The following is a 26042-nucleotide window of genomic DNA, read 5'->3' on the forward strand; positions in this document are numbered from 1 at the left end:
CGGGAGTCTCCTCACATAGCACACGCTGGATACAGGATTTACATAGCTTTTTGTCCCAGGCTACTGGTAAAGCTTTGTCACAGATGGGGCAGGATTTGTTTTTCCTTTTCTCCAGCTTCTTCTTTCCCTATTAAGGGAGAAGAGGGAGCTCTATTATAATATATACATTCACGAAGATCACTCACCATTCGGACGTGCAGGCAGGTACCGGTTCTGGAGGGGGCCCTGGGTCTGGAATGGAAGGTTCCCGAGGAGGTGAACTAGTCTTCGCAGCAGACCTGCTGCGCTGTGTAGAACGGCTGCTAGACCCACTCCTAGCGCTCTTAGGGTCTGTCTTCTTGTGGTGCTGCTGCCTAGGCTGCAGCTCCTGTGGATCGCTGTCCTCCATGATTTACAGGGAGATGGTGCGACAACTGTGTGTGCACCATCTCCCTATTTGTATTTGGCGCCACCTCCGGCGTTCCCCCGCACTTCCGGTCCTGCGTCACGTCCAGGGAGAAGAGAAGCTACCGCGCATGCGCGCGGCGATGACCCGGAAGTCCTGCCGCATTTCCGGAGCGGCGGCCATCTTAGTACACCCGGAGCGTGCGCTTGTCGGCACAGAAGCTCCGGGTGATCCAGCGCCCCTTCCTCTCTCAGAGTCGGCGGCGTTCTCCCTCCGCTCACCCTGAAGAACCCCTCGGTTCCAGTGGTGGCGGCTTTGGGAGCCGGACAAGCCGCGGCAGGAGCCTCCTCGCTGCCGGTACTCGACCGCCCGGTCCCGGTCCATCGGTCTTCATACAGGTACCACCGGAAAGAGGTTCCCTGTTCAGGGACAGGAAACCAACTGATGCGAGGGAGAGGTACCGCCCTTTTATCTGTAGGTTTCCTGTCCCTGAAGGGCGGATCCCCTCTCTCCGTAGTGCTGTCATGGGAGACCGAGAAATTTGCATTTAAAAAAAGCTGAAAAAAAACAATGTGTGAACACAGCCTTATGCCCAACAGACTAATACGGATCCTCCATAGTTACATAGCTTGAAAAAGACTGAGGTCCATCAAGTTCAACCTTTCTCTATCAATTGTACATTTTGTCACTAATTTAATGATAACCCGCAATGTTATGTGTATCGAGGAAATCGTCCAGTCCTCGTATAAAAGCTTTTATAGTGACGGCCATTACTACCTTTAGTGGTCGGCATTTCCAGTCTGACTTCTCCAACTGTAAAGAACCCTTTCCTATTTAGCTGTCGGAAATGCCCTCTGCTCCCAGTACAGATCCCCTACGTAAGACAGAATTTAGCATGTTTTCATGGCGAGGGGATGAGTTCAGGAATCAGGGAAAGGAAAAGTGTCTCAAAAGCAAATAAAGAAGCAGATTTCTGTGATATATTACGAAGTTTCTCGTTCAGGTTTTCTACTGATGTGCTCAAAATTTGTTGAAACAACAGCGACAATTTAAACATCATCAAACTCACCCGGACAGACTCAATTCTGCAACACTCCAACTTGCTGCGCTGTACAAACTCCACACACTCTGGCATGTTATAGTTTACAGACTTGGCTTTATAGCATGCTCATGTCTGCAGAGCAAAAGGACTCTGTAGAAAATTTGTTTGTACAATTTAGCAAAATAGACTCAGAACTGACACATCTTACAGGAGTCTTGCCACACTCCAGTCTCAGTTCTTCTACATCCACCACATTCAGTCTTGATCAACGAGGCAACCTCAGGTCTTCTACACCCAACAAACAGACCCATGCACCATCTCTTCCCTCCGTAAACCCAACAAGCTGCGTTCTTCCCCATTATGTATGTTATATGTTCCCTATTCTATATATTTCCAGCTGCATTCTTTCATCTCTGTTCATAGAGAAACCTTCTGTCAGCAGCTCCTTTCCCCCCCCCCCCCCGGTATCACTTTTTATTTTTTTACAGTTCAGTCACACCTTTCTCAGGCTTCAAAGACCTATTTTGGGATCCCGTTGTTTTATTTTTCCTAACAGTGCCGAGTTCTCCGAGAACAATAGATCTCAAAAGTCGGCATTTACAGACATTCAAGGCGTCGCTTTTAATGCGCCGGCTGAGGCTCCACTGCTGCCTGAAGAGTTGATGCAATCTGCGCTTACCTCCAGGTTTATAGTGTGGAATACATACTGATGAGGAGACAATGAAGTCTTCAATCGGTGAACGAGAAGAAAAAAACTGATTGATTGCGTGCAGAGACCTAAAGAAAACTTCATGTGCTCATGACGCCCGCTACAATATATACAGTATATTCACAAAGAGCAGGCACAAAGACCACCCAACTTATACTCTCCAGGTCCCTCTTGTGCCACCAGAACAGCTATGTCCCACTGATGCCCAAATTCCACAAGGCATCTGAAGGAGTCAGGGGATATCCGGCACCAAAGTCCTTCTCAGCAGATCTTTTAAGTCCTTTAAATTGCTCAGTGCAGACTTTGGATCGGACTGGTTATTCCAGCAGATTGAGATTTGGAGAATTTCAAGGCATTGCTCCATTTTGCAGGTCAAACACTCCTGTGACATTTTTGGTGGTGGACAGGGGTCATCATGGGCAGTCTGACTGGTTTAGGACTACCCAACAACATACAAATCAAGCCGAGACTGTGCTGCATGTTCTAGACCAGTGTTTCCGAACTCCAGTGCTCAAGACCCACCAACAGGTCATGTTTTCAGGATTTCCATAGTATTGCATAAGTGATGGAATTAATACTTGAGCAGGTGATGAAATTATCACCTTTGCAATACTAAGGATATCCTGAAAACGTGACCTGTTGGTGGGTTTTGAGGACTAGGGTTGAGAAACACTGATCTAGACCCTCACCAGATTTCCTATAATGCCAGTCCTCCAAGCAGGTCTCTTCAGTTCTCCTAGTGTTGAGTGGGTCATATGTGGAGCACTACATACAGTTCCGGGTCCTTTGCGAGGGGCTATTTGGTTTCTCCAGCACTGATGTCTACACATTCACATAAGGGACACCGCATGGCATTGATGTCAATGACATGCATCAACCCCATGTGAGCGTTGCATTGATAGAACACAAGAGGCCCATGTGGAGATCTGGGAAGCTGCAGAAATGTCACAATTTTGAAGAATTAGTTCAAATCCAAAATTTGCCAAAGTCCAAAATTTGGGGTATATTCAAAATTCAATTGGCTAGGGATCAATGCACTTATCTCTTAGAGAATAAACACTGTGTCCTGGGAACACTTCAGAATCTTAAGACCTGCCATCTTGTAGATGACCCAGTCATCTAGGAATCACAATTTGGTCCTTGTCGGAGTCACACAGTTCCTTATGTTTGACCATTTTTTCTGCTTCCAACACATCAACTTTAAGAACTTATCACTTGCCACTTAAAATATCCACCCCGATAGGATCATCATCATCATCAATCCGTGTCCAGAACCCCTCAGATAGGAGTCCAATGTCTAGACCCAAATAAGAAAGCTTCCATTTTCACAAGACTGCTCTACTATTTAGGCATAGAAGTCTCAATCAGAACCTATCGGCCCTTTTTCTTTTGACTAAGGAGAACCAATTTTGGCCACTTCGTATCGTACAAACATATGTTTTTTTCCTCACTCTCTCCTCCATTCTTCACAAGTCTACAACTCTCTCATACATCAAAGGTGTCAACATTTCTGGGCACGTTTGAAGGAAAAATCATCCCCCCCCCTAAAAAAAAATTATACCCCATATAATCACTGGGGCCCAACTAGGGCTTAAGCGATCCCACAATCAGAGGTCTGGAGTCCCAAGAAAGGGGTCTGCATCCCATCCTGAATGGAGCGGAGATGCCCATGCTTGGCCTCTGCTTCTTTCATGGTTAATGTGACCCTGTAGTTATAGCATGCGCACATGCAGACCCTCATTTTAAGGGGTTCAGGAGCCCTGATCTCGCAATTTATCCCCCATTATATAGCCAACCACTCTGCTTCACCCCGTAAAGTAATATCCATCCAACAACACCCCAGAAAATCTAGGACAATTAGTAACCATTCTTCCCCCGTAGTCCATATGTACCCAGTGAACTAATAATACCAACTTCCCTGACAGGCTTTAATTTATTTCAGCACAGGGCATGATACACATGAAAATAATTTAAATAAAAGAACATTATCGAATTTTCTCACTACGTTTGAGGATTTTACACAATCGCAAATATTCTTTATAAGTTGACCCCAGTTTTCACTCTTGGATAATTACAAGTCCCCGGAGTACCACCAATGTTGCTGCTGCTAGCCATAGAGGCGTGAAAAGCTCAGGTGACTCAAAGCGGAGAGTGATAATTGTGATAATTAATGCATCTATGCTAATTAGACAGGTTCAAACCAATGGAAATCAGGTCATTATATGACAAGGTGATTATGTGCCATTTGGCAGCCTGTAAATAGTTGAGGTAGTGAAAACACGGCACTCATACAAAAATAGGATGGGAGGTGCTCAAGTAGGGCGTCCAGCCCGAAACAGTCAGCAGCCTGTAAATAGTCAGTTCAGTCGTCAGTCACACAAGGGAAAGGCTGAAAGATTTTGCATGAAAAGATCTAATATAGATAGACGACTGCTAGAAAAAAAAAAAAGGCAAATTGTTCCATGGAATTGGGAAAATAAGCTTTCATTCCACGTTTAACATAAGCTTCAGTAGTGAACAGCTCTCTGTCCAGACAGTGAATAAAGCATTTCTCTCCCCCCTCTCCCAGCAAGAAGTCCCAGCATCTCGAATATCAAACAACCCTCAGGGTATGTGCACACGCTGCAGATTTTGCTGCGGATTTGCAGCAGTTTTCCATGAGTTTACAGTACCATGTAAACCTATGGAAAACAAAATCCGCAGTGCACAAAAAAGCAGAAACGCAGCATTGATTATTCCGCAGCATGTCAATTCTTTGTGCGGATTCCGCATCGGTTTACACCTGCTCCTCAATAGGAATCTGCAGGTGTAAAACCGCAGGTGGAATCCGCGGAAAAACCGCGGTAAATCCGCAGTAATTCCGCAGTGCGGATTTACCAAAATCAGTGCGGAAAAATCCGCACACCATTTCGCAACGTGTGCACATACCCTCATTCAGGTGCACAGAAAAATTTCTTGTCTCTACTAAAGAAAAGTTACTGTCTTGACTGGCAGAAGTTCAAGTTTCAATCAACCAAAATGTGCACAAGAAGTTAAAGGGAATTTCCAGGAATATTTTAGAATAGCCTATTCTTAAGATCAGTGAGGATCAGGGCTTTGTTCCCCATGATCCTGATCTTTCAGCCGAACATAGCAAACAGATCTGAGCTACACTATCGGACACCTCCACTTGTTCAACGAATCAGTGGGATTCAGAGAGGTGTTGACCCCATGATGTTCCTTTAAGGTTATGTGCACACGTTCAGGTTTTTTCGCATTTTTTCGTGGTAAAAACGCCATAAAAACTCATTAAAAACGCATACATTATGCATCCTATCATTTAGAATGCATTCTGCATGTTTTGTGCACATGATGTGTTTTTTTCCCGCAAAAAAAACGTATCGCGGTAAAAAAAGCAGCATGTTCATTCATTTTGCGGATTTTCTGCGTTTTTCCCGCTATTCTATGCATTTGGGAAAAACGCATAAAAAACGCACCAAAAACGTGTGAAAGACACGGTAAAATCGCGGTAAAATCGCAGTAAAAACGCATGCTGATTTCTGGCAGAAATATCCATTTTTTGTAAGGAAAATTTCTGCAAGAAATCCTGACGTGTGCACATACCCTAAATCTAGGACAGATCGTCCATCATAATCTACTTATTTCAGTCATTGTGGAGCACATTTGCTAAAATATTATCTCCTGAGTTGCATCTACTCATTTTATCGTGAAGAAATGAGTAATTGCTTATCTTAAAATAGAATTATGATTCCTAAAGAAAAGCGACCTGCTAGTACGATTTGATGAATAAAAAACTAATGGTCTGGGCTGTATAGATCTTAGAAATGCAATAAGACGGATATCAGATTTGTAGAAATCTGATGTACCAGTGCTGAGAAATTAAGCTGTGAAGGCACATGCAAATTAGCATTGCATAAGGGGTGCGCCACATATTCACCATGCACTGACACGTCCCCGATACAACTAATTTGCATGTGTTTTCTAAGCTTGATTTTTCCGTGATGGCACGTCGGATTATTATAATATATATTGTTTTTATTGTTGGGCTCGGACCTATACAGCCAGACCACTAGCTTCAATATCAAAAACGAGTTCAAAAAGTCTATGTAAGGCAGGTAAAAGAATGCAGTAACAGAGGTGCCGAAGCGAGGGTTAACAGAGTTCGCAGGGAGCCAACAAGGGGTTAAACAGTTTAAGCAAGAGTTATTTTAACTCAACAGTCTTTTTATCAAATTCAACTTATCGTGGCTCTGCTGTCCTTTACATGTTCGCAGTCCAATGGGTGATGGGATGCTGATGCTGTGTCTTCAGGCTTCCCCGCCTAACACATGGTCCCGCTTCTGGGGGCAGCGGCGGTCACCGGTTTTGCCCGCTGAGCCCCTAGCCCAGTGGACTGCAGAGCCGAAGAGTGAAGCTCTGCACACATATCTACTCGGTGTGTGCTTTCCTGTGCACCCGACAATACCTGGATGCCCGCACCGCAATGCTGCACTTGGCGCCCAACTCTCAGCACACCCGCTGGTACCTGGATGTCCGCACTGCAATGCTCTGCTTGGCGCGTGTCTCTCTGTGCTCTGTGGCCAGGAGCCTTTCCCAACAAACACCCGCTCAGCGTGCTCTGACCTGCACGCTCGGTGATGCTCCCCAGGTCCTTACCGCCCCTGACTCTTATCGTTGCCGCACTGCCTATTGCTGCTCGTGGCACGGCGCAGGTCCTCACGCACTCAGCCCTCTGACGGGAAGCCCCTCTCTGTTCCCGTGCAAACCTCCTTATACTCTCCTGAATCACCATGCCACCTCTCTGCAGGTCATGGGTCTCCTTCGTTCTCAATTTCCTTCCCCCCTGCAACAGGAGGAGCGGCCTCAGCAGTTCCAGACCCGATGCTTCAACAGCACTTGCAGCCTGGTTTCTCTCTTCTACAGCTATGCAGACCCCACTGCTGCATGTGCACCGCTAATGTTGTCCCACTCCAGGACTTTGCTGCTACTAATATTGTCACTTGAACCCCACTTAATATAGGTCCTTGATTTAACAGGTAAACTGACCCCATCTTGGGTTAGATGGGCCGAGGGTCACTGCAATGTAGAGACTGCGAAGCCAAGGACTCACCAGTAACATCAGCTCCAGGACCCCACTTTTCAGCTAGATGCAAATAAGAATTTATCCTCATTCAAAAATTTCTATAGCAATAAACTGGGTTGATTGTTAAATAAAAGAGATGCAGCCATTGTCTGTACATAGTGAATCAAGTGTAGTGTGCCAAGTACTGCTCATATAAGAGAGTGGTGGCCCACCGGAGGATCCCCCTGTGCTCCTCTGGGCCAGTCCAAGCCTGGTAGAGACTATACTGTAACTGGCAAGAAGATTCCAGTGCTGCTGAGCAGGAATCTGCTGTCCAGATAAGTAACATACAGGTATGACAATGCTAGGTGTGGTGCCCCAGGGTCCTGGTCGTCACAGTAGCATTGCTTTCCTCACGGGGAGAGTGATGTTACGTTTGGAGGCAAGAAAGGATAACTGTAACCAGGTAAACACGAGCATGCAACATGTTCACACACCAGGCCACCAGGGGGAGCTTTGGATCCTATTTACTAGGCGACTCCCCAAATATATGGTATATTTGTAGGGATAGTTAGTCAGTTTTTGCCAGGAAGCAGACTGGAGCAGTCTGAGGCAGAAGAAGGTGTACAAAGCTGTGTAGCCACAGTGCTGAAGCTCCTGGAAAGAGACATACAGAAAGCTGAATATATTGCAGTGAGCATGCAGTAGAGCGAAGCACAGGAGAGGAACACCAGTGGGAGACCAGCCAAGAGCAGGCTGCCTCCTTCTGAGGCGCAGACACCGGTAGCCGGAACACCGAGTTTGTAAGGGCCTCTATGACTTACATCAGAGACCGGTAGGACAGCTGAACTCCAAGTTACCTGTCTGCCTTAGTACCCAGGAGGCACGGTGACACCCTTAGAGCCCGGGGCGTGCTAGAGTCCCTATAAACAGGCTCAAGTCACTAGTCATACGGGTCGTGTCCTATCCTATACGAGGATCAGAGAGAACATCTGTGAGGACCTTATCTAAAGCCATAGGCAGTAAGGGACTACAACACCACGGCACTAGAGGAAGGCTTTGATTTCCACCTGGATAAGGGGACTCCCAACTTGCCTCCAAGCCAGCCGAACCCTGCCTGCCCTGTGATCTGGTGCTCTGGACTGTGGCTGCTGAAGTCTTCAGTAAATAAGGTAAAGAGACTGCAACCTTGTGTCCTCGTTCTTCACTGCACTCCTCACCATCTTCCATCTACACACCGGGAGCCCTGGGGACATACTTCACCTGTGAGAAGGTATACCATCAAGCTGCCATAACATCACCCAAGAGGACCCCTTAAAGCAGCGTTGGTCCCCATTGACCGAATACCACAGGTGGCGTCATGAACATAAACTCTATCCCTTTAAAGACCTTTCCCTTTTACATGGGCGCCCAAGGCCACAGACCAGGTCGCCACCGTGACATTCCCCTGTGAACGCAGGACCTGGTAAAGAGTACCCCACGTGTTGTGGATTCTGTTTTTGGGCTCCCTCTGGTGGTTACAGATGGTACTGGGTGACTTGTGTTCTCTGCGGTCTCTGGTGTCCACCTGTTCTATCAGGATATGGGAGTTTCCTATTTAACATGGCTTTCTTGTCATTTCCTCGCCGGCGATCAATGTAATCAGTGTGTCTTCTTACCTCTGCTTTCCGCTTCTGTAATCATCAGGACAAGCTAAGTTTTTGATTTTCCTGTTCCACGTTTTGCTTTATTTTTGTTTTAGTCCAGCTTGCAGTTATGTGATTCCTTGTTGCTGGTTGCTCTAGTGGGCTGATATTACTCCTCATGTTCCATGAGTTGGCACATGAGTTCAGGTAATTTCAGGATGGTTTTTTGTAGGGTTTTTCGCTGACCGCACAGTTCACTTTTGTATCCTCTGCTATCTAGTTTTAGCGGGCCTCATTTTGCTGAATCTGTTTTCATTACTACGTATGTGCTTTCCTCTCATTTCACCGTCATTACATGTGGGGGGCTGCTATTTCTGTGGGGTCTTTCTCTGGAGGCAAGAGAGGTCTTTGTTTCTACTAATAGGGGAAGCTAGTCCTTCGGCTGGCGCGAGACGTCTAGAATCATCGTAGGCACGTTCCCCGGCTACTGCTAGTGTTGTGAATTAGGTTCAGGATCGCGGTCAGCTCAGTTTCCATCACCCTAGAGCTTGTTCTGTTTTTTGTGTGCTTGTCCTTTTGTGATCCCCTGCCATTGGGATCATGACAGTATCGCCGGCCCGAAAAGTGGTAATCATATTGGCTGAAGTAGGAGGAAAAGTAGTCTGAGGAAGTTTTTTGTTTTTTTTTTTCCTTCCCTCAGAGTTTGCTGCCTAGCCATAATTGCAGCCTGGCTGTGTCTTACCTCCTCTTAATCCTTGAATGGCTCTGACCTCAGCTGTTTATCATGGACGTCCAGAGTTTGGCTTCCAGCCTGAATAATCTTGCTGCTAAGGTTCAAAATATACAAGATTGTGTTGTACATGCTCCTATGTCTGAACCTAGAATTCCTATCCCAGAGTTTTTTTTCTGGAGATAGATCTAGTTTTCTGAATTTTAGGAACAATTGCAAGTTGTTTCTTTCTTTGAAATCTCGCTCCTCTGGAGACCCTGCTCAGCAAGTCAAAATTGTAATATCTTTCCTGCGGGGTGACCCTCAGAATTGGGCATTTGCATTGGCACCAGGGGATCCTGCGTTGCTCAATGTGGATGCGTTTTTTTCTGGCATTGGGTTTGCTCTATGAGGAACCTAACCAGGAGATTCAGGCTGAAAAAGCTTTATTGGCTCTCTCTCAGGGGCAAGATGAAGCAGAAATATATTGTCAGAAATTTCGGAAGTGGTCGGTGCTTACTCAGTGGAATGAGTGCGCTCTGGCTGCAAAATTCAGAGATGGCCGTTCTGAGGCCATTAAAGATGCTCTTTCTAGGAGTTTTGTGCCTGATTCCCCTGGAAATTCTGAGCCCACTGGTATCCTTAGGGATGGGGTGATTTTGTCGGCTGTCTTCCCAGACTTGCGACGTGCTTTGCAGGAGTTTCAGGCGGATAAACCTGATCGTTGTCCGCCTGAAAGACTGTTTGTTCCGGATAATTGGACCAGTAGAGTCATCTCCGAGGTCCATTCTTCTGCGTTGGCAGGTCATCCTGGAATATTTGGTACTAGAGACTTGGTGGCCAGGTCTTTTTGGTGGCCTTCCTTGTCGAGGGATGTGCGTTCTTTTGTGCAGTCTTGTGAAGTTTGCGCTCGGGCTAAGCCTTGCTGTTCTCGGGCCAGTGGATTGTTGTCACCTTTGCCTATCCCGAAGAGGCCTTGGACGCACATTTCCATGGACTTTATTTCGGATCTCCCTGTCTCTCAAAAAATGTCCGTCATCTGGGTTGTGTGTGACCGCTTTTCTAAGATGGTTCATCTGGTCCCCTTGCCTAAGTTACCTTCCTCCTCTGAGTTGGTCCCTCTGTTTTTTCAGAACGTGGTTCGTTTGCATGGGATTCCGGAGAACATTGTTTCTGACAGGGGATCCCAGTTTGTGTCTAGATTTTGGCGGACGTTCTGTGCTAAGATGGGCATTGATTTGTCCTTTTCGTCTGCATTCCATCCTCAGACGAATGGCCAGACGGAACGAACTAATCAGACCTTGGAAACTTATTTAAGGTGTTTTGTTTCTGCTGATCAAGATGACTGGGTTACCTTTTTGCCGCTTGCCGAATTTGCCCTTAATAATCGGGCTAGTTCTGCTACCTTGGTTTCTCCTTTCTTTTGTAATTCGGGGTTTCATCCTCGTTTCTCCTTTGGTCAGGTGGAGCCTTCTGATTGTCCTGGAGTGGACATGGTGGTGGATAGGTTGCATCAGATTTGGAGTCATGTGGTGGACAATTTGAAGTTGTCCCAGGAGAGGGCTCAGCAGTTTGCTAATCGCCGTCGCCGCGTGGGTCCTCGACTTCGTGTTGGGGACTTGGTGTGGTTGTCTTCTCGTTTTGTTCCTATGAAGGTCTCTTCTCCTAAGTTCAAGCCTCGGTTTATCGGTCCCTATAGGATCTTGGAAATTCTTAACCCTGTGTCGTTTCGTTTGGATCTCCCTGCATCGTTTGCTATTCATGTGTTCCATCGGTCGTTGTTGCGGAAGTATGAGGTACCTGTTGTTCCTTCGCTTGAGCCTCCTGCTCCGGTGCTGGTGGAGGGAGAATTGGAGTATGTTGTGGAGAAGATCTTGGATTCTCGTGTTTCCAGACGGAAACTTCAGTATTTGGTCAAGTGGAAGGGTTATGGTCAGGAGGATAATTCTTGGGTGGTTGCCTCTGATGTTCATGCTGCTGATTTGGTCCGTGCATTTCATAGGGCTCATCCTGGTCGCCCTGGTGGTTCTCGTGAGGGTTCGGTGACCCCTCCTCAAGGGGGGGGGGTACTGTTGTGGATTCTGTTTTTGGGCTCCTTCTGGTGGTGACAGATGGTACTGGGTGACTTGTGTTCTCTGCGGTCTCTGGTGTCCACCTGTTCTATCAGGATATGGGAGTTTCCTATTTAACCTGGCTTTCTTGTCATTTCCTCGCCGGCGATCAATGTAATCAGTGTGTCTTCTTACCTCTGCTTTCTGCTTCTGTAATCATCAGGACAAGCTAAGTTTTTGATTTTCCTGTTCCACGTTTTGCTTTATTTTTGTTTTAGTCCAGCTTGCAGTTATGTGATTCCTTGTTGCTGGTTGCTCTAGTGGGCTGATATTACTCCTCATGTTCCATGAGTTGGCACATGAGTTCAGGTAATTTCAGGATGGTTTTTTGTAGGGTTTTTCGCTGACCGCACAGTTCACTTTTGTATCCTCTGCTATCTAGTTTTAGCGGGCCTCATTTTGCTGAATCTGTTTTCATTACTACGTATGTGCTTTCCTCTCATTTCACCGTCATTACATGTGGGGGGCTGCTATTTCTGTGGGGTGTTTCTCTGGAGGCAAGAGAGGTCTTTGTTTCTTCTAATAGGGGAAGCTAGTCCTTCGGCTGGCGCGAGACATCTAGAATCATCGTAGGCACGTTCCCCGGCTACTGCTAGTGTTGTGAATTAGGTTCAGGATCGCGGTCAGCTCAGTTTCCATCACCCTAGAGCTTGTTCTGTTTTTTTGTGTGCTTGTCCTTTTGTGATCCCCTGTCATTGGGATCATGACACCCACGGCCCTGGCACGCGACTCACTAGGTGTAGGATCAGACCTCTGGTCTCAGTGCGGTGGGGTGAGGAGGACACTGACAACTAAGGAGGATGTCACCCAGCTTAATGCTGCGCAGTGAAGGCAAGGTTATTATATCTGCAATACAGCTGGAGCGCCCCCATGGGGCCGTGGGGTACTTGGTACCGGGTCCTGCGGTTCACAGGGGGATGTCACGGTGGCTGACCCGGTCCGTGGCCCTGGGACGTCCGTGTAAAAGGAAAGGTCTTTAAAGTGATAAAGTTTGTGTTTGTGACGCCACCTGTGGTATTCGGTCAGGGTGACCAACGCTGCTTTAAGGGGTTCGCTGGGGGGATGTTATGGCAGCTAGATGGTATACCTTCCCACAGGTGAAGTATATTCCCAGGGCTTCCCGATGTGTAGATGGTGGATGGTGAGAGGCGCAGAGAAGAACGAGGACACAAGGTTTGCAGTCTCTTTACCTTTACTGAAGACTTCAGCGTCCACAGTCCAGGGCCCCAGATCACAGGGCAGGCAGAGTCCGGCCGGTTTGGAGGCAAGTCCAAAGTCCCCTTGTCCAGGTGGAAATCAATAGCCTTCCCTTGCACTGCAGTGGTGTAGTCCCTTCCTGCCTATGGCTTCACATAAGGGTCTCACAGATGTGGTGTTTCTCTCTGTCCCCCGTAGTCGGATAGGACAAAACCCGTATGACTGGTGGCTTGAGGCTGTTTATAGGGACTCTAGCACGCCACGGCCTCTGAAGGGTGCCACCGTGCCTCCTGGCTGTAAGTGTGGACAGGTAACCTGCAATTAGCTGTCCTGTCGGTCTCTGAAGTAAAGCATAGAGGTCTTTACTTCCTCGGTGTTCCGGCTACCGGGATTCTGTGCCTCAGAAGGAGGGCTGGTCCCCTTCTGGTATCCTCTCCTTTGCTCTGACTTCCTTCATGCTCGCTGCAATACAGTTCTGCCTTCTGTGTGTTTCATTCTGGGAGCTGCAGCTCTGAGGGCATGTACAGCTCCTTTAACCTTTCATCCTCCTCAGACTTTCTAGGTAAGTTCCCACGATCTATGAACATCCAACAGAGGGCGCCTCACCGCAAATGAAGCTAAATATAGATCATTGATCTATATTTAGCCTCATTCCCCGGGGTTTTGCAGCAAGGAGCAGCCTGCATTAGCGGAACTCCTTGCTGCAAAATGTTTTAACCCCTTCAGAAGGATTTACATCGTTGGACGTTACAGATCTGCGGAGGGTAAGTATATTGTTGGTTTATTATGTTTTTTTACTTACAGAACGAGGGTCTTCAGTGACTGGATTGGGCGTAGAATAAAATACTCAAACAACCATTGTTTTTATTTCATTAAAATAATTTTAAATAATGTGTTTGTGTTTTATTTAACCCTTTACTACAATTGGATTAATAATGGATAGGTGTCATAATTGATGCCTCTCCATTATTAATTAGGCTTAATGTCACCTTACAATAGCAAGGTGGCATTAACCCTTCATTACCCCATATCCCACCGCTACACGGGAATGGGAAGAGAGTGGCCAAGTGCCAGAATAGGCGCATCTTACAGATGTGCCTTTTCTGGGGTGGCTGGGGGCAGATATTTTTAGCCAGGGGGGGGCCAATAACCGTGGACCCTCTCCAGGCTATTAATATCTGCCCTCAGTCACTGGCTTTACTACTCTGGCGGAGAAAATTGCGCGGGAGCCCACGTCAATTTTTTCCGCCATTTAACCCTTTATTTTAAGAGCTAGAACGTCCAAATTTTGCAGATACACACTACTGACATTAGTAGTGTGGAATCTGCAAAAAAAAAATGGAGAGAAGACATGGTTTACTGTATGTAAACCATGTCTCAAATCATGTCGGGTTTAGGAAGGAGAAAGAAAAAGCCGGTAATTGAATTACCGGCTTTCAAGCTGTATAGCGCTGGAAAAAATATTAATAAATATACATATATGTGTCTACTGATTATATATATATATATATATATATATATATATATATATATATATATATATATATATATATATATATATATATATATATATATATATATATATTGTAGGGGTTCCACTCACTCAGCTGCGACGGCTGACACTCAGGAGGCGTGTTCCTTTAAAGTTCACTGGGTTTATTGCTTCATAAACCATATGGCAAAACAACAGAAAGCAAATAGCCTTTGGTTCAGGCAAAGAAAAAACAAGTGTCCAGTTCATCCGGCTCAGTCCTGAAGCCGGGACACACGAAGGTCATAGAGTACGAGGTTCTGACAGAGCCACATGTGCGGGTGAACGTGAAGCCCTATCGTGTTCCTGAGGCTCGTCGGGAAGTTATCTCCAAGGAGGTGAAGCGTATGTTGAAGCTTGGAGTCATTGAGGAATCCAAGAGCGGTTGGTCGAGCCCAATTGTCCTGGTTGCAAAACCTCCACTCTCCATCAGGTTTTGGGACCAGGACAATTGGGCTCAACCAACCGCTCTTGGATTCCTCAATGACTCCAAGCTTCAACATACGCTTCACCTCCTTGGAGATAACTTCCCGACGAGCCTCAGGAATACGATAGGGCTTCACGTTCACCCGCACATGTGGCTCTGTCAGAACCTCGTGCTCTATGACCTTCGTGTGTCCTGGCAACTCTGAAAACAGGTCCCTGTTTTTCTGGAGTAACTCCCGGCACTGCTGTTTCTGGGTCTTTGATAGCGTCTCTGCTATAGTGACCGCTCCAACCTCACCTTCTGGGTTGCTTAACAACGATGGAGTTACTGTCGGCTCTCTCTCTTGCCACGGCTTGATGAGGTTGACATGGTAAACTTGGAATGGTTTCCGTCTTCCTGGTTGGTGAATTTTATAATTTACCTCACCAAGTTTCTCAACAACCTCATATGGCCCTTGCCATTTGGCCAAGAACTTGCTTTCCACCGTCGGAACTAACACAAGAACTCGGTCTCCCGGATTGAACTGCCTCACTCTTGCAGAACGGTTGTAGACCCTGGCCTGAGCTTCTTGTGCCTGGAGAAGGTGATCTTTCACGATAGGCATCACCTTTGCAATCCTCTGCTGCATCAGGGCCACATGCTCAATGACGCTTCTGTGGGGCGTGACTTCGGCTTCCCAGGTTTCCTTGGCTATATCCAGGAGTCCTCGTGGATGTCGGCCATATAGAAGCTCAAACGGTGAGAACCCTGTGGAGGCCTGTGGAACTTCACGAATGGAAAACATCAGATAGGGTAAGAGACAATCCCAGTCTCTACCGTCTTTCTCTATAGCTTTTCTCAGCATGCTCTTCAGTGTCTTGTTAAATCTCTCAACAAGACCATCTGACTGGGGATGGTACACCGAGGTCCTCAACTGGGAGATTTTCAGGGCTTTGCATAACTCCCTCATCACCTTGCTCATGAAAGGTGTACCCTGGTCAGTCAGGATCTCCTTTGGCAGACCTGTCCGGGAAAAGACATGGACCAACTCACGGGCTATGCTCTTGGAGGAAGAATTTCTCAAGGGAATTGCCTCAGGATAGCGTGTGGCATAGTCCAGGATGACTAATATATACTGATGGCCCCGAGCTGATTTAACTAAGGGACCGACCAAGTCCATGGCAATTCTCTCGAACGGTACCTCAATAATGGGCAGTGGCACAAGGGGGTTCCGGAAATGAGGAGTGGGAGCAGTTAGCTGACATGTAGGGCAGGACCTGCAATAGTTCACTATTTCCCGGTGACACCCAGGCCAATAGAACCTCTGCATAACCCGTTCCTGCTTTTTTTCCACCCCTAGGTGTCCACCCAAGATATGTGAATGGGCCATGTCCAACACCTTCCGCCTATATGAACCCGGCACTAGCAACTGCTCTACCAACTCCTCCCTTATTTTTGTGACTCGGTACAACAACTCCCCACTCATCAGAAAATGGGGAAATCTTGTGTCTGCCCCCGGCTCCTGTACCACCCCGTCAATAACTGTGACATTATTAAAGGCTTCCCTCAGAGTGGGGTCCCTATGTTGGGCAGTCCCAAAATTTTCACCGGATACCTCTAACTCCAGAATGTCAGATGCAGGCGACACTTCCTCCTCATCCCCAACCAGAACACAAAAAGGAAACCTGTCTGTCTCTGGGTGTGGCGACACCCCTCCAGGGTTCATTGGTTCCCTACTCTTGTTAGGGAGCTCAGAACCTTTCCCCCACAAATCCCAAAACAAACAGAAATCCCGGCCAATAATTATAGGGTGCAACAAGTCCTGAACGACGCCGACTATGTGGGATTCAGTGCCACATGCCGTTTCAATGTCCACCCTGGCCATAGGGTAGTCCTTTGCATCACCATGTATGCACCGCACTCCAACCTTCTTTCCCGGGAGCAGGTGAAGAGGAAAAGTGGCTCTCACCAGGGTCACTAGGCTCCCCGAGTCTAACAGTGCCATTACTGCTCGACCGTTCACCTTTACGGGACACGCTTGAGGTCCCTCGTTGGGCGGAGAGTTCACACTGCAGGCTGGATACGCAAAGTATGAACAACGGCGTCCCATGCTGCAGTCCATCTGCTCAGTGGTTTGGGAACAACGGGCAGCTATATGTCCTGGCCTGTGGCACTTCCAACAAATAACATCACCCGTGGGGACCTTGGGCACCACCTCCCCCGCCCTTTGTGACCTTGGACGCACCACCCCTTTTTGGGACTCAGCTGCCTTCTGGGACCCCCAGTATGGCATGGGCTGCCTCCCGAAGGAGCCTTCCAACCCTTGGTATCTCTCAACCAGTCCGATCAGCTCGTCGGCATTCTGGGGATCACCCTGGGCAACCCAAGACTGTATAGGCCTTGGGAGGGAATGGGAATGTACAAACCGATCCATCATCACCCGTTCTACCATCTGTGCAGGAGTAAATGACTCTGGCTGCAGCCATTTCTGGACCAGGTGCAACAGATCAAACATTTGGGAGCGAGGTGGTTTGTCCCGGTGATAGGCCCAGCCGTGAACTCGCTGTGCCCTGACAGTCAGTGTCACCCCCAAACGTGCGAGAATCTCGGCTTTCAATTTGTGATACTCTTTGGCATCCTGCAAGGTCAAGTCATAGTACGCCTTCTGGGGTTCTCCCGTCAGGTATGGCGCCAATACCTCTGCCCACTGCTCTGGCGGAAGTTTTTCCCTCTCAGCGACCCTCTCAAACACCGTCAGGAATGCCTCAACATCATCCCCGGGGGTCATTTTCTGCAATGCGCGTCTTACCGTCTTCCGGACGTGGGTGTCATCAGCCAGACCTGGGGTTGGGGCGCTCATCTTGCCCTGGATGGCGGTTGCCAGAAGCTGCATCTGCTGCCGTTGCTCCTGCTGGTTCTGTTGCATCTGCTGCGTCAACAGCCTGTTGGTCTCTTGCTGCCGTTGCTCTTGCTGTGACTGTAACTGAACCAAGTGTTTCAGCAGGTCCTCCATTTTCCCTGGCGATGCTTGCTGACTTGCAACAGACTTGACCCAGGACATTAAGCAATGGACTTACGTCTCTGCTGGGACCGCTGCCAGCACTTCTACCACCAATTGTAGGGGTTCCACTCACTCAGCTGTGACGGCTGACACTCAGGAGGCGTGTTCCTTTAAAGTTCACTGGGTTTATTGCTTCATAAACCATATGGCAAAACAACAGAAAGCAAATAGCCTTTGGTTCAGGCAAAGAAAAAACAAGTGTCCAGTTCATCCGGCTCAGTCCTGAAGCCGTAACACACTCAGGAGGGTTCCACCTCCACACATATCTGCTGTGTAAAGCATTAGCCAGTCTTATATAGGACTAACCACACCCAGTAACCCATCACATGATTAGCCATGTGGTCTGACATCACCACAGGTCCTGAAATACATATATATACAAGATTATGTGCAAGAAAGAAATACTCCGGGCTACATTATAGCAACAAGGCACTTATGTGGCACATACCTCCCATCGACTACACACCCTTTAGCCATGCTACAATATATATATCTATTCTATGTGTACACATTTATTCTACCTATTGGACTGTAAGCTGTCAGTGTGATTTTACTGTACACCGCACTGAATTACCGGCTTTTCTCTCTAACAGCGCTGCGTATTTCTCGCAAGTCACACTGCTTGTCCGTGTGTAATCCGTATTTTTCACGCTTCCATAGACTTTCATTGGCGTATTTCTTGCGCAGTACGGTGACAAACGCAGCATGCTGCGATTTTGTACGGCCGTAGAAAGCCGTATAATACTGATCAGTAAAATACGGCAGATAGGAGCAGGGGCATAGAGAATAATTGTGCCGTATTTTTTGCGAGTTTTACGGACGTAGTTTCTGCGCTCTTACGTCCGTAAAACTCGCAAGTGTGAAGTCGGCCTTAGCCTACAACATCATAGCGGCAGCTAAACTTCTGGTGCCGACACACTGGAAATCAACAAAAATACCCACACTTCCACAATTATTATCCAAAATTGACCAACTTCACAGAATAGCTGAATTAGCAGCCTCCGTGAACCACACGACCCCAATATTCAAAGAGACATGGAACCCCTGGGCCCTCTATAGGTCTAACAATTATCTGATAACTGAAGACCTACCTTAAACAAAACTAGCTGCAGAACAAGGTGCTTCCCCCCCCCTTTTTTCCCCCTTCCCATCTTTATCCTTGAAATCAGATCCCCACTTTTCTACCTCCTTTACTCCTCTATATTCTTTTTCTTTTAATTGTGTGTTATTTTTCAGACGACCAGCATTTCTAAACTGTTCATAATTAATGTTCGATTGCAGGAACTTCTTCCTATCTCTTAGTTTAATACTGGATTTATATATCCTCCAATTGACTACTGTTTATCATCCACTTAATACAACGGTCTTACCCACATAAATTCTGAGTAACCTCAAAGCTCTATGTTGTCCTAGGAGCTTTTACTCGAAGTTTTCCTATTGTCGTTCTATTAACTGTTATATTCCCGTTTTTTGTATTTTATACATGTTTGTATATCTGTTCTTTATTGAAAATTAATAAAAAGAACATTGAAAAGAAAATAAAAATAAAAATAGATGTACCTTATTTTTCGGATTATAAGACGCACCCCAAATTTTGAGGGGAAAAAGAGGAAAAAAAACATTTTTTTGTAATAAAATGGTGGTGCTTCTTATGCGTCTTATTGCTTACCGGGGGTGGTGGCTGCGTTTAAGCGGGATCCCAGCGTCACTGCTGGAGGAGGCAAGAGTGGAGTGTTGTTGCAGGCCGCAGGCTGGGATGAGGGAGCGGTATGGATGTGCGTTGCGCTGCTGCAGGTGGGGTCCAATGCTGCGGGGGCTCTGCCGACATTTTGTGAAAGGCAGAACCCCCGCAGTTCCATGGTTTCCCATGCGGTGGACTCCAGGAAAATGGCTGCCGGGGGCGGCGCATGCGCAGATAAGAGATCTTTGCATAAAGATGTCGGGAGCCCTGCCATGTGCTGAGTTAGTAGTGCCCAATCGCCGCCCCGCCATGTGCCGAGTTACTTCCCAAATATTTATTTTATACAAGATAAAACATATCAGCTAAAGGTACCGTCACACTCAGCGACGCTGCAGCGATACCGACAACGATGTCGATCGCTGCAGCGTCGCTGTTTGGTCGATGGAGAGCTGTCACACAGACAGCTCTCCAGCGACCAACGATGCCGGTAACCAGGGTAAACATCGGCTTACTAAGCGCAGGGCCGCGCTTAGTAACCCGATGTTTACCCTGGTTACCATCGTAAAAGTAAAAAAAAAACAAACACTACATACTTACCTTCCGCTGTCTGTCCTTGGCGCTGTGCTTTCCTGCACTGACTGTAAGCACAGCGGCCGGAAAGCACAGCGGTGACCTCACTGCTGTGCTCTGCTTTCCGGCTGGCCGGCGCTCACAGTGCAGAGAAGCAGAGCGCCGGGGACAGACAGCAGAAGGTAAGTATGTAGTGTTTGTTTTTTTTAACTTTTGCGCTGGTAACCAGGGTAAACATCGGGTTACTAAGCGCGGCCCTGCGCTTAGTAACCAGATGTTTACCCTGGTTACCAGTGAAGACATCGCTGAATCGGCGTCACACACGCCGATTCAGCGATGTCTGCAGGGAGTCCAGCGACGAAATAAAGTGCTGGACTTTCTGCAGCGACCAATGACATCACAGCAGGATCCTGATCGCTGCTGCCTGTCAAACTGAACGATATCGCTAGGCAGGACACTGCAACGTCACGGATCGCTAGCGATATCGTTCAGTGTGACGGTGTAATGACCAGAGGTCCGAATAAGATCCAGTGAGTCACAAACCAAGACCAAGGCAGAAATCTCCAACGGTATTTACTCAAAGGCAAATTAATCAAGGTAATATGGAGAATATTAAGGCAGATGCACCCCAAAGATACACTAATTCAGCAGCAGCTGAAATCACTGTGCCACTCAAAGGTCTCCTGAGAACTGTGTACTACAACAGACTAGTAAGAAATTTACCTAACAGGCAACTAAAAACAGGAACAAGTGTAAATTGAATGTAGTGTTATTAAGGGAGCCCCTGGAATGGCACATTGAGTATAACTTACACAACTCTAATATAAGATACACCTCTAAAGTAACAATTTAACACTCTGAGCAGAGATACCCGGGTATCTATAACTATGGTACCCTATCCTGAGATGGATTTCCTCTCAGGCAGGAATCCGCAGAGGCTGTAGCCAGTTCATATCTTCAGCGCCAATAAGTTACAGCAAGCTCCTCTTGTCTTGTCGGCCGATGCCAAGCCCAAACGCCGGGGACTTAGTTAGTGGTCTCACGATGTAGTCTCTGCTTCTGTAGCTCCTAGGAATGGTTCCACGACAATCCGTCCGTCTCTGTATCAGCAGTCTGTCCAGACTTGTTCCTCCACTCAATGCACAGGGAATCCACAGACTTCCAAATTCGTACTGGGTTCTTAGCAAAGTCTCCGTCTTTTCTTAGATAAAGGGTTAGCTCCTCTCCAGGAAACGTTAGCAACACAAGTCTCTCACAGAGTTAAACAAAAGGTTAGCTCTTCTCCAGGGGAACGTTAGCAACAAAAAGTCTCTCAAAAGCTTCTTTTCCTCCAAAAACACTTGCAGTAAATCCACACAGTCTCTTTTTAAGATCTCACAGCAGCTTCTCCTTTTCTTCCCGCCTTTTTTCTCTCAGCTCTCACTTCCTAGTTTCACTTTACACTCGAGACACTGGACCCCACCCCGCAGCACACATTGTCTCTGGGAGGTCTGTCCTCTGCTGCAACAGGCAAAAACCACAGGGTCCTAGTGCCCTCTCAGTGGGACTACAGTTCACCCTCTTACAACGGTACCTTTAGGCTCCAGGTAATCCACTCAGGCCTGTGCTATCCACCATCTTAGGTAATATAAAATAAGCACTTGGTGGGTGTGCACTGATCCTGCAACATATGAGGGGGGACAATATACAGAAACAGGATGTATATATCAAGCAGGTGAGCACCCAACATAAGGGGACTAAAGGCTGCCATAACTACAGAAATAAAGCACTAAGCTGGAAGTCATGCACAGATTATATGTACAGCGAGGAAAACCTGTATACACAGCAGGATCTGTATATACCATTGTCTCTACATGTGCTTGCCGAGCTCCACCATAGTAATGACAGACAATGTATTGTGTCCATGCTCTGTCCTATCATACTTATACCATCCCCCAACTGCTCTCCTCTCACCAGTGTCTAGTAAATGTGTCTGCCCAGCTCCACCATAGGAATGGCAGACACGGTCATGGCCGATATCTGCTCACAGGCCCTTGTTTCTCATATTATACACAGTCAGTAGCACCCAAAGCTCGTGAAGACTCTGTATAATACAGCAGTAATGTGATATATCAGACATGTCTGCAGGGAGGTCACACAGGAGCTGCGGCTACAGTGTGTGAGGTAACTTGTAGTAGCCACATGAGGGAGCATGGCGGCTACATGAATTTCTGAGGTAATATTAATCCCGTATATGATGTAGGAGCTGATATAATACACAATGTCTGAGGTGAATGAGGAGTGGTATCTCAGCCATGCCCGCAGGGAGGTCACACAGAAGATGCCTCTGCAGCGTGAGGTAAAATGTAGCAAACACATGAGGGAACATGACAGCTACATGAATTTCTGAGGTAATATTGATCCCATATATGATGTAGGAGCTGATACTACATTAATCAGAGGCGTATAGCTAGGGTTTTGGTTCGCGGGGGCGAAACGTCTGAGTGGGTCCCTAACCAGGTAATCTTGATTACAACTATGGTCACGCACCCCAATAGTGGATGTAGGAGATGAGGTATATCTGGTGCATTATGCTATATGGTGGCTATCAAAAAAAGAGCACCAATGACCGACCAGAAAGTCCAAAGAAACAGATTTATTAAATCATAATCATACAATACAAGAAATATGAAGCAACGGGAAATTACAGGTAATTAAAATTGTATTAAAAAAGCATCAGGTATATTTACCCGTAAATACTGAAAAAAAGACGCAATCAGGAGAAAAATGTATGTAAATATATATAAAAAAAAAAATCAAAATACCGATAAAAATCATGACGAATATATAGAGTGTACAAAATATCCCCAAAACAGGGGCTGCTACTGATATTGAATTAAATCCACAACCAAGCTATCGGTATTCCATAGTAATCCATGGTAATGCCTCAAAAAAAATTTGTGGCAGTGAGACAATATAAATCACAATGTGTAACATCAATCATATAGTGAAAAAAGTATAAGTGCAAAAAAACGTGCATACAAAAAAACAATAGAAGGGTCAAAGTAAATGATTACATGAGAAGGCACAAACAGGATGCAATATCAGGTTCAAGCAACCGCAGTGAATGGATACATACCGTAAGCACATACTGTATTTTTCTGACCATAAGACACACTTTTTTTCCTCCAAATTTGGGAGGAAAGTGTGGGTGCGTCTTATGGTACGGATGTAGCATGTGGGGAGGGGGGCAGCAGTGAGTGGGATCGCACTGTTATCCCACTTCAGGATGTCCCTGCTGCCCAGAATCAGTGCTGGTGAAACCCTGTGGTCCCGATGATTAAGTGCAGTGAATATTCATTAGCTACTTCCCGCCCACCTATCAGCTGAGCTGTGAGCCTGGAGAGGCAAATGAATACTGCACTTAAGCAGGGACACACATGGCTTCCCCAGCGCTGATTCCTGCAGCAGCTGGGGAGATCTGTGTGTCCGGGGCAGGAGGAGGCAGCAGCAGCAGGGTCCGGGGGAGAGGAGATCGCTGTACCTTGCTGGGCTGGAGCTGAGTGCAGTGCAATGTGCACAAGGAGGACCTGTGATGATGTCAGAAGGGGGCGGGCTGGAGCATCACATGGCAGCACAGAGCCCTCCCTCTTCTTGACATCATCACAGGTCCTTCAGACTCCAACACTAGAATCTGCTGGCTTCCATTACCTGTGCTGTGGAAAGGCAACAAGAGGGAGGACTCTGTGTGCAGTCATGGGATGCTTTTACCTCACCACAGTGTGGCTGGCTGCCACAATTAAGAGGTTAGTCTTTACAAAACACAATAAAGCACTCTGCCAATTCTTTAGTGAACTATAACTCCCAGCATGTCATAGGATCTGCAGGACATGCTGGGAGTTATAGTTCTCCCATTGGATTTTAAAGCAGCACTCCAGTGTTATTTTGCAGTGCTGGAGTGGTGCTTTAAATATAAGCCCTGTGCCCCCATTCTTATACTCACCCTCCAGCATCTTCATATAGTACTGTACAGACACCACACTGGTCCCGCAGCTTCCAACATAATAACATACTATTATATGTGGTGTTATTATATATAATAGTATGTTATTAAATATTACACCACATTTTTTTGCTTCAAATATTTTTTTCCCTATTTTCCACCTCTAAAACCTGGGTGCGCCTTATAGTCCGGTGCGTCTTATAGTCCGAAAAATACGGTAAATGTGGACCTTAAAAGGGGCCGTGAAGCAACTATGCAGAGATGTCAGGGAATGGATAAAGCGAAAGTAAAAATCAGTAATAACGTGTAAAATCACTTACTGTGACAAGGTAGAGCCCTGACTCCTGAATGGCGTCCTCCCCAACGCGCGTTTCGGCACTTTGCCTTCATCAGGGGGTGACGAAGGCAAAGTGCCAAAACGCGCGTACCGCTCCCTCTCTCATCAATGCAATCAGCTGTATAGGCATCCAGCCGATACAGTTGAACCTGCGATGATGGGCGGGGGAGGGGGGGTCCACTGCTAGATTCTCCCTGCTCCACTGCAGAATGTAACTGTATTGGCGCGCTGCGCACACCAATGAAGTTACAGTTGCGTAGCTCTGGGTGGGCCCCCTCTGAGCATGGGGCCTGGGGCGATGGCCCCCTCTGCCCCCCGGTAGCTACGTTACTGACACTAATACATGATGTCTGAGGTGCATGTGCTCCTATCATCTGTAATATGAATTGATAACCCCAGTATTCTACTTCCCTGAAATTGCAGTGATCTTTTCTCCATTTCATCTGGTGAAAGAGGGAGAGAGACAGAATTACCTCCTCTATATAAGCCCCACCCTCCTCACAGGGACACACCAGGCACACATACTGCGCTCCTTCACCCTTAGGCTGTGTGTACACGTTCAGGATTTCTCGCAGAAAATTCCTGAGAAAAACCTGACATTTTCTGCAAGAAATCCGCAAGAAAACCGCATGCGTTTTTGACACGTTTTTGCCCGGACACTTCCCAATGCATTTTGTAGTGGGAAGTCCGCAAAAAAAAAACCCCAAAATTAATGAACATGCTGCGGTTTTTACCGCGATGTGTTTTTTTTTTGTGGAAAAAAAACGCATCATGTGCACAAAACATGCGGAATTCATTCCAAATGATGGGATGCTTATTGTATGCGTTTTTTTGCGGTTTTATAGCGTTTTTATCGTGAAAAACCGCGAAAAAAACGCAACGTGTGCACACAGCCTAAAGCAACATCACTCTTGCTTAAAATCTACAAACAAAACTGCAGGAGATAGATAGATAGATGTTATTTTTATTTTGTTATGTGATCATTTTACATAAGAGATAATTATTTGTACTTTTTTTTTTCTTTTACATAATTTAGCAATCAATATACATTGTATATAAATATTTTTCATTGCAATAACCCCTTAGAGAAAGCGCTAGAGATATCTATCTGGTGGATGTTGCTAAGAGGTTAAAGGGCAGCGCAATATCTGCAGCAGGAGTGATATCCCGCACAGCTCCCACTGCTGTGAATATAATTATTTTATGAACAATGTCTCATTAAAGGGGATTTCTAGTTTATAAAACTCATTTTCACGTACACCATTAGGGTGGTTTTACATGTTGCTTTTTTTTTTTTTTTTTTTTTTGCAAAAAGTGGTACAGGATAGCAACCAGGCAACCTCCACATGTACTTATGCTGGCTAGCAGATGTAAATCATTCAGCTGTGGCAAGAAAAACAATCTTTGAGCACTAAAAAAAATACTCGGAGGACCCCCGAGCGTACTCGAGAAATCTCGAGTAGCGAGTATATTCGCTCATCACTTGTGTCCACTAAAGTTACCTTCGAGAAAAATTCCACCCATTCGAAGCAAGTATTAGAATTGGGTAATTGTCTAAGTACCACCAAAATTCTCATAAAGAATAATAAGAAATAAAAAACAGATTTCCCAGATCCTTGAGACAGGTGTAGATT

At 46.5% G+C, this 26042-nt stretch overlaps 1 protein-coding gene and 1 long non-coding RNA gene across 5 annotated transcripts in view; one reads left to right on the forward strand and one right to left on the reverse strand.

Moving 5' to 3' along the window:
• The window catches only part of NELL1 (neural EGFL like 1), a 784159-nt gene that overhangs the window by 734091 nt on the left and 24026 nt on the right, over window positions 1–26042 (reverse strand). The gene's annotated exons all lie outside the window — the stretch shown is intronic.
• The window catches only part of LOC138648893 (uncharacterized), a 97379-nt gene continuing 95074 nt past the window's right edge, over window positions 23738–26042 (forward strand). The window contains exon 1 of the long non-coding RNA XR_011315215.1: window positions 23738–23874. This is a non-coding gene — a long non-coding RNA (uncharacterized lncRNA). The remainder of the gene's footprint in view (window positions 23875–26042) is intronic.

Source organism: Ranitomeya imitator, chromosome 9 (assembly GCF_032444005.1).
Source record: "Ranitomeya imitator isolate aRanImi1 chromosome 9, aRanImi1.pri, whole genome shotgun sequence".
NCBI lineage: Eukaryota > Metazoa > Chordata > Amphibia > Anura > Dendrobatidae > Ranitomeya > Ranitomeya imitator.